This window comes from Cryptomeria japonica, unplaced genomic scaffold (assembly GCF_030272615.1).
Source record: "Cryptomeria japonica unplaced genomic scaffold, Sugi_1.0 HiC_scaffold_377, whole genome shotgun sequence".
Taxonomy (NCBI): domain Eukaryota; kingdom Viridiplantae; phylum Streptophyta; class Pinopsida; order Cupressales; family Cupressaceae; genus Cryptomeria; species Cryptomeria japonica.
In genome coordinates, this window is record NW_026729198.1 from 135,001 (window position 1) to 147,484 (window position 12,484).

General features: G+C 59.0%; 1 non-coding gene across 1 annotated transcript; it reads left to right on the forward strand.

Annotated features, from left to right (window-relative positions):
* Positions 1 to 11,851: 11,851 nt before the first annotated feature.
* On the forward strand, positions 11,852 to 11,970 carry LOC131871178 (5S ribosomal RNA). The gene has a single exon (XR_009369451.1). It is a non-coding gene; the product is annotated as a 5S ribosomal RNA (ribosomal RNA).
* Positions 11,971 to 12,484: the final 514 nt, after the last annotated feature.

Below are 12,484 nucleotides of genomic sequence, written 5' to 3' on the forward strand. Positions count from 1 at the left end.
TCCGACAAAGAGAACGTTCCAAGGCGGCAGAGGAGGTTACCAGCCGAAGGATGCAGTAGCAATAACAGGTATAGTTCCGCGGCGGCCGAGAAGACTCACCGCATAGGAATCGGGATGCGAGGCGAGGGATGCGGCGGGAAGGCCCCGACGGCTAAACGGAAGAGGCTGCAGGGCCGCCTCGGAATGGTCCAAGCATCGGACGCGATTGGGACGACTACCAGTGCCAACCCCTTATCCCGCGATGCGTCCGATACACAGATAGTTCCAAGGCGGCCGAGGAGCCTCACCGCATATCAATCGGGGTGCGAGGCGAGGGATGGGGCGGGAAGGCCCCAACGGCTAGACGGAAGAGGCTTCAGGGCCACCTCGGAATGCTCCAAGCATCGGACGCGCTTGGGGCGACTACCAGTGCCAACCCCTTATCCCGCGATGCGTCCGATACACAGATGGTTCCAAGGCGGCCGAGGAGCCTCACCGCATAGCAATCGGGGGTGCGAGGCGAGGGATGGGGCGGGAAGGCCCCAACGGCTAGACGGAAGAGGCTTCAGGGCCGCCTCGGAATGGTCCAAGCATCGGACGCGCTTGGGGCGACTACCAGTGACAACCCCTCATCCCGCGATGCGTCCGATACGAAGATGGTTCCAAGGCGGCCGAGGAGCCTCACCGCATAGCAATCGGGGTGCGAGGTGGGGGATGCGGCGAGATGGCCCCAACGGCTAGACGGAAGAGGCCACAGGGCCGCGTCGGAATAGTCCAAGCATCGGACGCGCTTGGGGCGACTACCAGTGACAACCCCTTATCCCGCGATGCGTCCGATACGAAGATAGTTCCAAGGCGGCCGAGGAGCCTCACCGCATAGCAATCCGGGTGCGAGGTGGGGGATGCGGCGAGATGGCCCCAACGGCTAGACGGAAGAGGCTGCAGGGCCGCCTCGGAATAGTCCAAGCATCGGACGCGCTTGGGGCGACTACCAGTGACAACCCCTTATCCCGCGATGCTTCCGATACGAAGACAGTTCCAAGGCGGCCGAGGAGCCTCACCGCATAGCAATGGGGGTGCGAGGTGAGGGATGCGGCGAGATGGCCCCAACGGCTAGACGGAAGAGGCCACAGGGCCGCCTCGGAATAGTCCAAGCATCGGACGCGCTTGGGGCGACTACCAGTGACAACCCCTTATCCGCGATGCATCCGATACGAAGATAGTTCCCAGGCGGCCGAGGAGCCTCACCGCATAGCAATCGGGGTGCGAGGCGAGGGATGCGGCGAGATGGCCCCAAAGGGTAGACGGAAGAGGCTGCGGGGGCCGCCTCGGAATAGTCCAAGCATCGAACGCGCTTGGGGCGACTACCACTGCCAACCCCTTATCCCGCGATGCGTCCGATACACAGATAGTTCCGAGGCGGCCGAGGAGCTGGGGGATGCGGCGAGATGGCCCCAACGGCTAGACGGAAGAGGCTGCAGGGCCGCCTCGGAATAGTCCAAGCATCGGACGCGCTTGGGGCGACTACCAGTGACAACCCCTTATCCCGCGATGCGTCCGATACACAGATAGTTCCGAGGCGGCCAAGGAGCCTCACCGCATAGCAATCGTGGTGCGAGGTGGGGGATGCAGCGAGATGGCCCCAACGGCTAGACGGAAGAGGCTGCAGGGCCGCCTCGGAATGGTCCAAGCATCGGACGCGCTTGGGGCGACTACCACTGCCAACCCCTTATCCCGCGATGCGTCCGATACACAGATAGTTCCAAGGCGGCCGAGGAGCCTCACCGAATAGCAATCGGGGTGCGAGGCGAGGGATGCGGCGAGAAAGCCCCAACGGCTAGAGGGAAGAGGCTTCAGGTCCGCCTCGGAATGGTCCAAGCATCGGACGCGCTTGGGGCGACTACCAGTGACAACCCCTTATCCCGCGACGCGTCCGATACACAGATAGTTCCAAGGCGGCCGAGGAGCCTCACCGCATAGCAATCGGGGTGCGAGGCGAGGGATGCGGCGAGAAGGACCCAACGGCTAGACGGAAGAGGCTTCAGGGCCGCCTCGGAATGGTCCAAGCATCGGACGCGCTTGGGGCGACTACCAGTGACAACCCCTTATCCCGCGACGCGTCCGATACACAGATAGTTCCAAGGCGGCCGAGGAGCCTCACCGCATAGCAATCGGGGTGCGAGGCGAGGGATGCGGCGAGAAGGACCCAACGGCTAGACGGAAGAGGCTTCAGGTCCGCCTCGGAATGGTCCAAGCATCGGACGCGCTTGGGGGCGACTACCAGTGACAACCCCTTATCCCGCGACGCGTCCGATACACAGATAGTTCCAAGGCGGCCGAGGAGCCTCACCGCATAGCAATCGGGGTGCGAGGCGAGGGATGCGGCGAGAAGGACCCAACGGCTAGACGGAAAGAGGCTTCAGGGCCGCCTCGGAATGGTCCAAGCATCGGACGCGCTTGGGGCGACTACCAGTGACAACCCCTTATCCCGCGATGCGTCCGATACACAGATAGTTCCAAGGCGGCCGAGGAGCCTCACCGCATAGCAATCGGGTGGTGCGAGGCGAGGGATGCGGCGAGAAGGACCCAACGGCTAGACGGAAGAGGCTTCAGGGCCGCCTCGGAATGGTCCAAGCATCGGACGCGCTTGGGGCGACTACCAGTGACAACCCCTTATCCCGCGACGCGTCCGATACACAGATAGTTCCAAGGCGGCCGAGGAGCCTCACCGCATAGCAATCGGGGTGCGAGGCGAGGGATGCGGCAAGAAGGACCCAACGGCTAGACGGAAGAGGCTTCAGGGCCGCCTCGGAATGGGTCCAAGCATCGGACGCGCTTGGGGCGACTACCAGTGACAACCCCTTATCCCGCGACGCGTCCGATACACAGATAGTTCCAAGGCGGCCGAGGAGCCTCACCGCATAGCAATCGGGGTGCGAGGCGAGGGATGCGGCGAGAAGGACCCAACGGCTAGACGGAAGAGGCTTCAGGTCCGCCTCGGAATGGTCCAAGCATCGGACGCGCTTGGGGCGACTACCAGTGACAACCCCTTATCCCGCGACGCGTCCGATACACAGATAGTTCCAAGGCGGCCGAGGAGCCTCACCGCATAGCAATCGGGGTGCGAGGCGAGGGATGCGGCGAGAAGGACCCAACGGCTAGACGGAAGAGGCTTCAGGGCCGCCTCGGAATGGTCCAAGCATCGGACGCGCTTGGGGCGACTACCAGTGACAACCCCTTATCCCGCGACGCGTCCGATACACAGATAGTTCCAAGGCGGCCGAGGAGCCTCACCGCATAGCAATCGGGGTGCGAGGCGAGGGATGCGGCGAGAAGGACCCAACGGCTAGACGGAAGAGGCTTCAGGGCCGCCTCGGAATGGTCCAAGCATCGGACGCGCTTGGGGCGACTACCAGTGACAACCCCTTATCCCGCGATGCGTCCGATACACAGATAGTTCCAAGGCGGCCGAGGAGCCTCACCGCATAGCAATCGGGGTGCGAGGCGAGGGATGCGGCGAGAAGGACCCAACGGCTAGACGGAAGAGGCTTCAGGGCCGCCTCGGAATGGTCCAAGCATCGGACGCGCTTGGGGCGACTACCAGTGACAACCCCTTATCCCGCGACGCGTCCGATACACAGATAGTTCCAAGGCGGCCGAGGAGCCTCACCGCATAGCAATCGGGGTGCGAGGCGAGGGATGCGGCGAGAAGGACCCAACGGCTAGACGGAAGAGGCTTCAGGGCCGCCTCGGAATGGTCCAAGCATCGGACGCGCTTGGGGCGACTACCAGTGACAACCCCTTATCCCGCGACGCGTCCGATACACAGATAGTTCCAAGGCGGCCGAGGAGCCTCACCGCATAGCAATCGGGGTGCGAGGCGAGGGATGCGGCGAGAAGGACCCAACGGCTAGACGGAAGAGGCTTCAGGGCCGCCTGGGAATGGTCCATGCATCGCACGCGCTTGGGGCGACTACCAGTGACAACCCCTTATCCCGCGACGCGTCCGATACACAGATAGTTCCAAGGCGGCCGAGGAGCCTCACCGCATAGCAATCGGGGTGCGAGGCGAGGGATGCGGCGAGAAGGACCCAACGGCTAGACGGAAGAGGCTTCAGGGCCGCCTCGGAATGGTCCAAGCATCGGACGCGCTTGGGGCGACTACCAGTGACAACCCCTTATCCCGCGACGCGTCCGATACACAGATAGTTCCAAGGCGGCCGAGGAGCCTCACCGCATAGCAATCGGGGTGCGAGTCGAGGGGATGCGGCGAGAAGGACCCAACGGCTAGACGGAAGAGGCTTCAGGGCCGCCTCGGAATGGTCCAAGCATCGGACGCGCTTGGGGCGACTACCAGTGACAACCCCTTATCCCGCGATGCGTCTGATACACAGATAGTTCCAAGGCGGCCGAGGAGCCTCACCGCATAGCAATCGGGGTGCGAGGCAAGGGATGCGGCGAGAAGGACCCAACGGCTAGACGGAAGAGGCTTCAGGGCCGCCTCGGAATGGTCCAAGCATCGGACGCGCTTGGGGCGACTACCGTTGCCAACCCCTTATCCCGCGATGCGTCTGATACACAGATAGTTCCGAGGCGGCCGAGGAGCCTCACCGCATAGCAATCGGGTTGCGAGGCAGATTATTGGGAAGGGAACCCCCTGGGATGCGGCTCAAGCAGTGCCCAAAGGGACTGGAATGCGGAATCACATCGAGAGACCCAAATGCTATACGAGGGCTCAAATCGAATTATCGATTTGGCCACGACATGGACGCATCGGAACGACTACCTTTGCCGAACCACTCGCAATTGCATCCATACCGAAACCAATAGACATTTCCGTTAGAGCCCTCGCATAGCATTCGGGAATCTCGCATGCCCCTCTAAATCGACCAATGCTGGCGCTCAACGAAAATCCGAGCGCTACCACCGTTCGAGCGCCAGCATTGGTCGAGTTAGAGGGGCACGGGGGAGAATGCTCCAGTCAACACCTCCCCCTATATAAGTTATTTGTCCGATTCTCGCACAACCGTAGTCTGCCTCGTCGAATCAAACAACGGTCCCAGATTCCGACTTCCGTTCCGTAGAGACCCAAAAGCTAGATGGAGGCTCGCAAGAAAGAGAGTCGGCGCATAGCAATCGGGTTTCTCGAACGTTTAGGGACCGAGCTCACTTGCGGATAGGGCAAAATCCGCCAAGCAACCCAAAAGCTAGACGGGGGCTCGAATCGAATCGCCTAGGCGGCCACAACAACGACGTGTTGGATCGACTACCAGTGCCAAACCATTCAGCAAGACTAGTCTGTGTCGAGGCCGGATAGAGATTCTCAGAGAGCGCCCGTATAGCATTTAGGAGACCTGCCGCGTCCCTCACACTCGACAAATGGTGGTGCACGTTTATAAATCCGAGCGATCCCAACCCTTTCAAGCACCAACATCGGTCGAGATAGAGGGGCACGGAGGGGGCTGCGTGAGACAACACAGTCCCCTATATAAGTTATTTGTCCGATTCTCACACATCCGAAGAATGGTCATCAAATCGGACAACAGCCCAAACTTCCGACTTCCGTCCCAGAAAGCCCAAGAGCTATCTAAAACGTTCATGGCCGGAACTCGATCGCGGCTATACCAGTCCGCCAAGCAACCCAAAAGCTAGACTGGAGCTCTAGTCGAATCACCTCTGTGGCCATTGCAAGGACGTGTTGGAGCGACTACCATTGCCGAACCATTCCGCAGGTCGAGTCCATACCAAGGCCGCATAGAGATTCACGATGAGCTCCTGCATAGCAATCAGGAGACTTGCCGTGTCCATCACAATCGATAAATCCTGGTGCAAGATTTTTGCATCCGAGCGCTCCAACCAGTCGAGCACCAGCATCAATCGACATAAACGGGCACGGGGGGGAGGATGCTCGAGAACACTACCTCCCCTATATAAGTTATTTGTCCGATTCTCAAGCAGCCGAAGTCTGGTCATCGAATCGGGTCAAAGACCACAACTTCCGACTTTACCCACAATGCAAGTCATCGAATCGAACATCGGCCCCCCGAGTCGGACTCCATGCGTATGTCAGGTCATCGGACCCAAATTCCGCCTTCCTGCGCATGGCGGGCCATCAATATCAACTCGGTCATCGGACCCAAACTCCGCCTTTCTGGCGCATGGCACGCCTTCAAATCGGTCATCGGACCCAAATTCCGCCTTCCTGTGCATGGCGGGCCATCAACATCAACTCGGTCATCGGACCCAAATTCCGCCTTTCTGCGCATGGCACGCCATCAACTCGGTCATCGGACCCAAATTCCGCCTTCCTGCGCATGGCAGGTCATCGGACACAAATTCAGACCTCGCCAATATGCCTACGTATCGAATCGGTCATCGGACCCAACTTCCGACTTCATCCATACTGTAGGGTCTTTGAGGTTGGCGCGGTGCGCTCAACCCGGGGAGTCGACCCATCGAAGCATACACCCTCCCCTATATAAGCTATTTGTCCGATTCCCACACCTGTGTAGTTTGCACCTCTGACCAGGACATCGACCCCAACTTCCGAACTCGACTGCAACGACGGCACCAGCGCCTTGGTGCGCACCTTGCGACGCACAGTCCCAACATTCGCCTTCCTGCACATGGCAGGTCATCGGACCCAAATTCCGACCTCGCGAGTATGCCTACATATCGAATCGGTCATCGGACACAACTTCCGACTTCATCCATACCGTAGGGTCTTTGAGGTTGGCGCGGTGCGCTCAACCCGGGGAGTCGACCCAACGAAGCATACACCTCCCCTATATAAGCTATTTGTCCGATTCCCACACCTGTGTAGTTTGCACCTCCGATCAGGACATCGACCCCAACTTCCGAACTCGCCTGCAACGACCGAACCAGCGCCTTGGTGCGCACCTTGCAACGCACAGTGCCAACATTCGCCTTCCTGCACATGGCAGGTCATCGGACCCAAATTCCGACCTCGCGAGTATGCCTACATATCGAATCGGTCATCGGACCCAACTTCCGACTTCATCCATACCGTAGGGTCTTTGAGGTTGGCGCGGTGCGCTCAACCCGGGGAGTCGACCCAACGAAGCATACACCTCCCCTATATAAGCTATTTGTCCGATTCCCACACCTGTGTAGCTTGCACCTCCGATCAGGACATCGACCCCAACTTCCGAACTCGACTAAAAAGACCGCACCAGCACCTTGGTGTGCACCTTGCAACGCACAGTGCCAACATTCGCCTTCCTGCACATGGCAGGTCATCGGACCCAAATTCCGACCTCATGAGCATACCTACTAATCGAATCGGTCATCGGACCCAACTTCCGACTTCATCCATACCGTAGGGTCTTTGAGGTTGGCGCGGTGCGCTCAACCTGGGGAGTCGACCCATCGAAGCATACACCTCCCCTATATAAGCTATTTGTCCGATTCCGACACCTGTGTAGTTTGCACCTCCGCTCAGGACATCGACCCCAACTTCCGAACTCGCCTGCAACGACCGAACCAGCGCCTTGGTGCGCACCAAAAGTGCGCACTTTTGGAGGGCACTTTTGTGCGCTCCAAAGGTGCGCACTTTTGGAGGGCACTTTTGTGCGCTCCAAAGGTGCGCACTTTTGGAGGGCACTTTTTGGAGGGCACTTTTGTGCGCTCCAAAGGTGCGCACTTTTGGAGGGCACTTTTTGGAGGGCACTTTTCTGCGCTCCAAAGGTGCGCACTTTTGGAGGGCACTTTTTGGAGGGCACTTTTCTGCGCTCCAAAGGTGCGCACTTTTGGAGGGCACTTTTTGGAGGGCACTTTTCTGCGCTCCAAAGGTGCGCACTTTTGGAGGGCACTTTTTGGAGGGCACTTTTCTGCGCTCCAAAGGTGCGCACTTTTGGAGGGCACTTTTGTGCACTCCAAAGGTGCACACTTTTGGAGGGCACTTTTTGGAGGGCACTTTTCTGCACTCCAAAGGTGCGCACTTTTGGAGGGCACTTTTTGGAGGGCACTTTTGTGCGCTCCAAAGGTGCGCACTTTTGGAGGGCACTTTTTGGAGGGCACTTTTGTGCGCTCCAAAGGTGCGCACTTTTGGAGGGCACTTTTGTGCACTCCAAAGGTGCGCACTTTTGGAGGGCACTTTTCCTGCGCTCCAAAGGTGCACACCTAGGTGAGCCACCTTCGACCACACCTTGTAGCACACCAAACTCTGACTTTCGACTTCATCCGCAATGCAGGGTCTTTGAGGTTGGCGCAATGCGCACAACCAGGGGAGTCGACCCATCAAACCCAACACCTCCCCTATATAAGCTATTTGTCTGATTCTCATACATGCGTAGCCTGCAGGAGCAATTAGGACATCGACCCCAACTTTCGGCTTCTAAACGAAAACAAGGTCTTTGAGGTTGGTGTAATGCGAACAACTAGGGGAGTCAACCCATCAAACCCAACACCTCCCCTATATAAGCTATTTGTCTGATTCTCATACATGTGTAGTCTACAGGAGCAATTAGGACATCGACCCCAACTTTTGACTTCTTAACGAAAACAAGGTCTTTGAGGTTGACGTAATGCGCACAACCAGGGGAGTCGACCCATCAAACCCAACACCTCCCCTATATAAGCTATTTGTCCGATTCTCATACATGTGTAGCCTACAGGAGCCATTAGGACATTGACCCCAACTTTTGACTTCTTAACGAAAACAAGGTCTTTGAGGTTGGCGTAATGCGCACAACCAAGGGAGTTGACCCATCAAACCCAACACCTCCCCTATATAAGCTATTTGTCTGATTCTCATACATGTGTAGCCTGCAACAACGATTAGGACATCCACCCCAACTTCTGAATTCGTCTGCGTTGACCGCACCAAAGGTGCACGCCTTGGTGCTCACCAAAATCCGACTTCCGACTTCTTCTGCTATGCGGGGTCTTTGAGGTTGGCGCAGTGCGCACAACCAGGGGAGTCAACCCACCGAATGCAACACCTCCCCTATATAAGCTATTTGTCTGATTCTCATACATGCGTAGACTGCAGCAATGATTAGGACATCCACCCCAACTTTTGACTTCTTAAACAAGACAGGGTCTTTGAAGTTGGTGCAGTGCACACAACCAGGGGAGTCGACCCATCAAACGCAACACCTCCCCTATATAAAGCTATTTGTCCGATTCTCATACGTGTAGTCTGCAGCAGCGATTAGGACATCGACCCCAACTTCCGAATTCGTTTGCATTGACCGCACCAAAGGTGCACGCCTTGGTGTGCACCTTGGAGTGCACTTTGGTGCTCACCTCGGTGCACACTTTGGTGTGCACCTCGGTGTGCACCAAAGGTGCGCACCTTGGAGCGCACCAAAGGTGTACACTTTGGAGCGCACCACATAGGGTCTTTGAGAGGTTGGCGCAGTGCGCACACCAAGGTGGGTGTTGAGGTGCGTGCCGAGGTGGGTGGGTGCTAGGGTGCGCTCCATGGTGGGTGCCAGGGTGGGTGCGTGCTAGGGTGGATTCCAAAGAGGGTCATAGGGTGGGTGCCAAGGGTGGGTTGGTGATATAGTGGGTTCAAAGGTGGGTACTAGGGTGGGTTCCAAGGTGGGTCACAAGTTGGGTGCCAGGATGCGTGGGTGTTAGGTTGGGTGCCAAGGTGGGCTCCTGCGTGGGTGGGTGCTAGGGTGGGTTTCAAGGTGGACGCTGAGGGCGGGTGCCAAGGTGGGTAACAAGTTGGGTGTTAGGATGGGTGAGTGCTAGAGTGGGTGCCAAGGTGGGTGGGTGCTAAGGTGGATGCCAAGGTGGTTCACAGGGTGGGTGGGTTCTAGGGTGAGTTCCAAGGTGGGTCACAGGTTTAGTGCTAGGGTGCGTGTCAAGGCGGGTGTCGAGGTGCCTGGGGTGCTAGGGTGTGGATGCCAATGTGGGGTCATAGGGTGGGGTACTAGGGTGGGCTGCAATGTGGGTGCCAAGGTGGGTAACATGCTCGGTTGGTTCTAAATTGGGTGTCAGGGTGGGTGTGCACCCACCTTGCCCGAGGTGGGTGCCAAGGTGCCAGTGTGGGTGGGTGCTAAGGTGGATGCCAAGGTGGGTGAGAAGGTGGGTGATAGGTTGAGTGGTAGGATGGGTGGGTGCCAAGATGGGTCACAGGGTGGGTGCAAGGGTGGGTAGGTGCTAGGGTTGGTGTCAGGGTGGGTGGGTGCTAGGTTGGGTTCCAAGGTGGGTGCGAGGGTGAGTGTCAAGGTGGGTCACAGGTTAGGTGCTAGGATGGGTGAGTGCTAGGGTGCAAAGGTGCCAGGGTGGGTGCTAGGATGGGTCGATGCTAGGGTGAGTGGCAAGGTGGGTCCACAAGTGTCAAGGTGGGTGCCGAGGTGGGTGCCAACTTGGGTTCCAAGGTGGGTGCCAAGTGGGCGACTGCTATGGTGGATGCCAAGGTGGGTCACGGGGTGGGTGCCAAGTTGCTAGGTTGTGTTCCAAGGTGGGTGCCAACGTGGCTGCTAGGGTGCGTGGGTTAAAGGGGTGTGTCACAACGTGGGTGCCAGGATGGGGTGCGCACCCACACTGGCCAAGACGGGTGCAAGGTTGGGTTCCAAGCCCGGTCACAGGCTGGGTGCTAGGATGGGTGGGTGCCAAGGTGGGCACCAGGGTGGGTGCACCCACCCTGGCCAAGGTGGGTCACGGGGTGGGTCCTAGGGTGGGTAACAGGGTGGGTACTAAGGTGCGTGCCAAGGTGGGTCATGGGGTGGGTGCCAAGGTGGGCACCAGGGTGGGTGTGCACCAACCCTAGCCAGGGTAGGTCACGGGGTGGTTGTCGGGGGTGGGCGTCAAGGAGCCAAGGTGGGTGGCAAGTAGCCAAGTTGCGTGCCAAGGTGGGTGTCGGGGTGGGTGCCAAGGATCCAAGGTGGGTGCCAAGGAACCAAGGTGGGTGTCTGGGTGGGTGCCGAGGTGGGAGCCAGGGTGGGTCCCAAGGTGAGTGCAAAGGTGGGGTGCCAGGGTCAAGGTGAGTGCCAATGTGGGTTTCCAAGGTGCCAGGGTCAGGGTGAGTGCCAATGTGGGTTCAAAGGTGCTAAGTTGGGTGCGAGGTTGGGTGCGAGGGTGGGTGGGTGCCAAGGTGTGCTAGGTGGAAGCCCGGGTGGGTCGGCATCCCATGGGTGTCGAGTTGGGTGCCTGATGGGTGCTTCTTGTCAAGTTTTAGTCGTCGGGACTCATTTCGAGCCTTAGAGGTCGTTTCTTGTCCGGTTGCCCTGTCTTCGACCTGGGAACCCAATTTTGGTCCTCGGGTCCCATTTTTTTTTGTCTCGCATCCCACTTTTGGCCTGTGGCCTTTTCGGGGTCGATTCTCGTTTTGGGCATCAGAGCATGTTTCTTCTCCTAAAACCCAATATTTGTTTATTAAGTCTCGGAACACATTTTTGTTCTCGTGGACCCATCATGGGTCTTGGAACGCATTTGTGGTCCTTGGGTCCCATTTTGCATCCCGAAACTTGTGTTTTGGTGCTTGATCCCTATTTTGGGTGCCCACCTTGCACCAAGTGCGCACCCGGGGCAAACCGAGCGCCTTGGTGCACCGGGGCAAGATCGAGCGTGCACCCGAGGCGCCCCGAACATGCACCAAGGTGCACTCGGCCCACATGTGAGCGCAGGTCGTTGCGCCCGAGGTGGTGTGTGGGCACCGCGTTGCAGACGGGACACTGCACGCACACGACGCCCCGTCCAGGTGCACGCACGTAGGCCGGGCCGGGTGCACACCCGACGCCCTAGCAAGGTGCGCGCACCCGGGCAGGGCTCACACTTGGCGAACGGGGCGCACTTCGCGAGGGAGGGGTGTGCACCTCGACGGGGGGTGGGTGGCCGGGGTGGATTCGCACGTGGGTCGCGGTTTGCTAAGTACACACTGCGACAAGCTCATAACGGGTGCGATCATACCAGCGTTAGTGCACCGGATCCCATCAGAACTCCGCAGTTAAGCGCGCTTGGGCCGGAGTAGTACTGGGATGGGTGACCTCCCGGGAAGTCCCGGTGTTGCACCCTTTCTTAGTTTTTCGCCGGGCGTCGCAATGCTATTTGAATAAACCTTTTGCCCGTTTGCGTTCTCGTCGGGGCCGGGGCCGGGCCGGGGTGCGCTGCCCGCACTACCGCGCGCGCGGGGGCGACACCGAGCGCGCACCCGAGGCGCCCCGAGCACACAGGCCACGGTGCAACCCGGGCGTTGTGCGCGCACCCCGGTGCGCCCGAGGTGCTGCGCGCGCACCCAGGTGAAATCGGTGTGCACCTCGGCCAGTGCGCGCTCGGGTCGAGTCGCGCACGTTGGCCAAGGTGCACGGTGATGTTTCTTACTCTAAGGTTCCGCACCAGACGCCCGGGACAGGTGAGCGAAGCTGGGCGGGGGCCGGGTGCGCGGGCCGGGGCAGGTGCACGCAGCTGGAGAGAGCTTTGGAGCACACCAGAGGTGCGCACCTTGGAGCACACTTCGGAGCGCACCAATGATGCGCTCCATTCAAAAGTTTCCTGAAAAGGCAAAAAAAGTTGAGATTATAGAATTTCC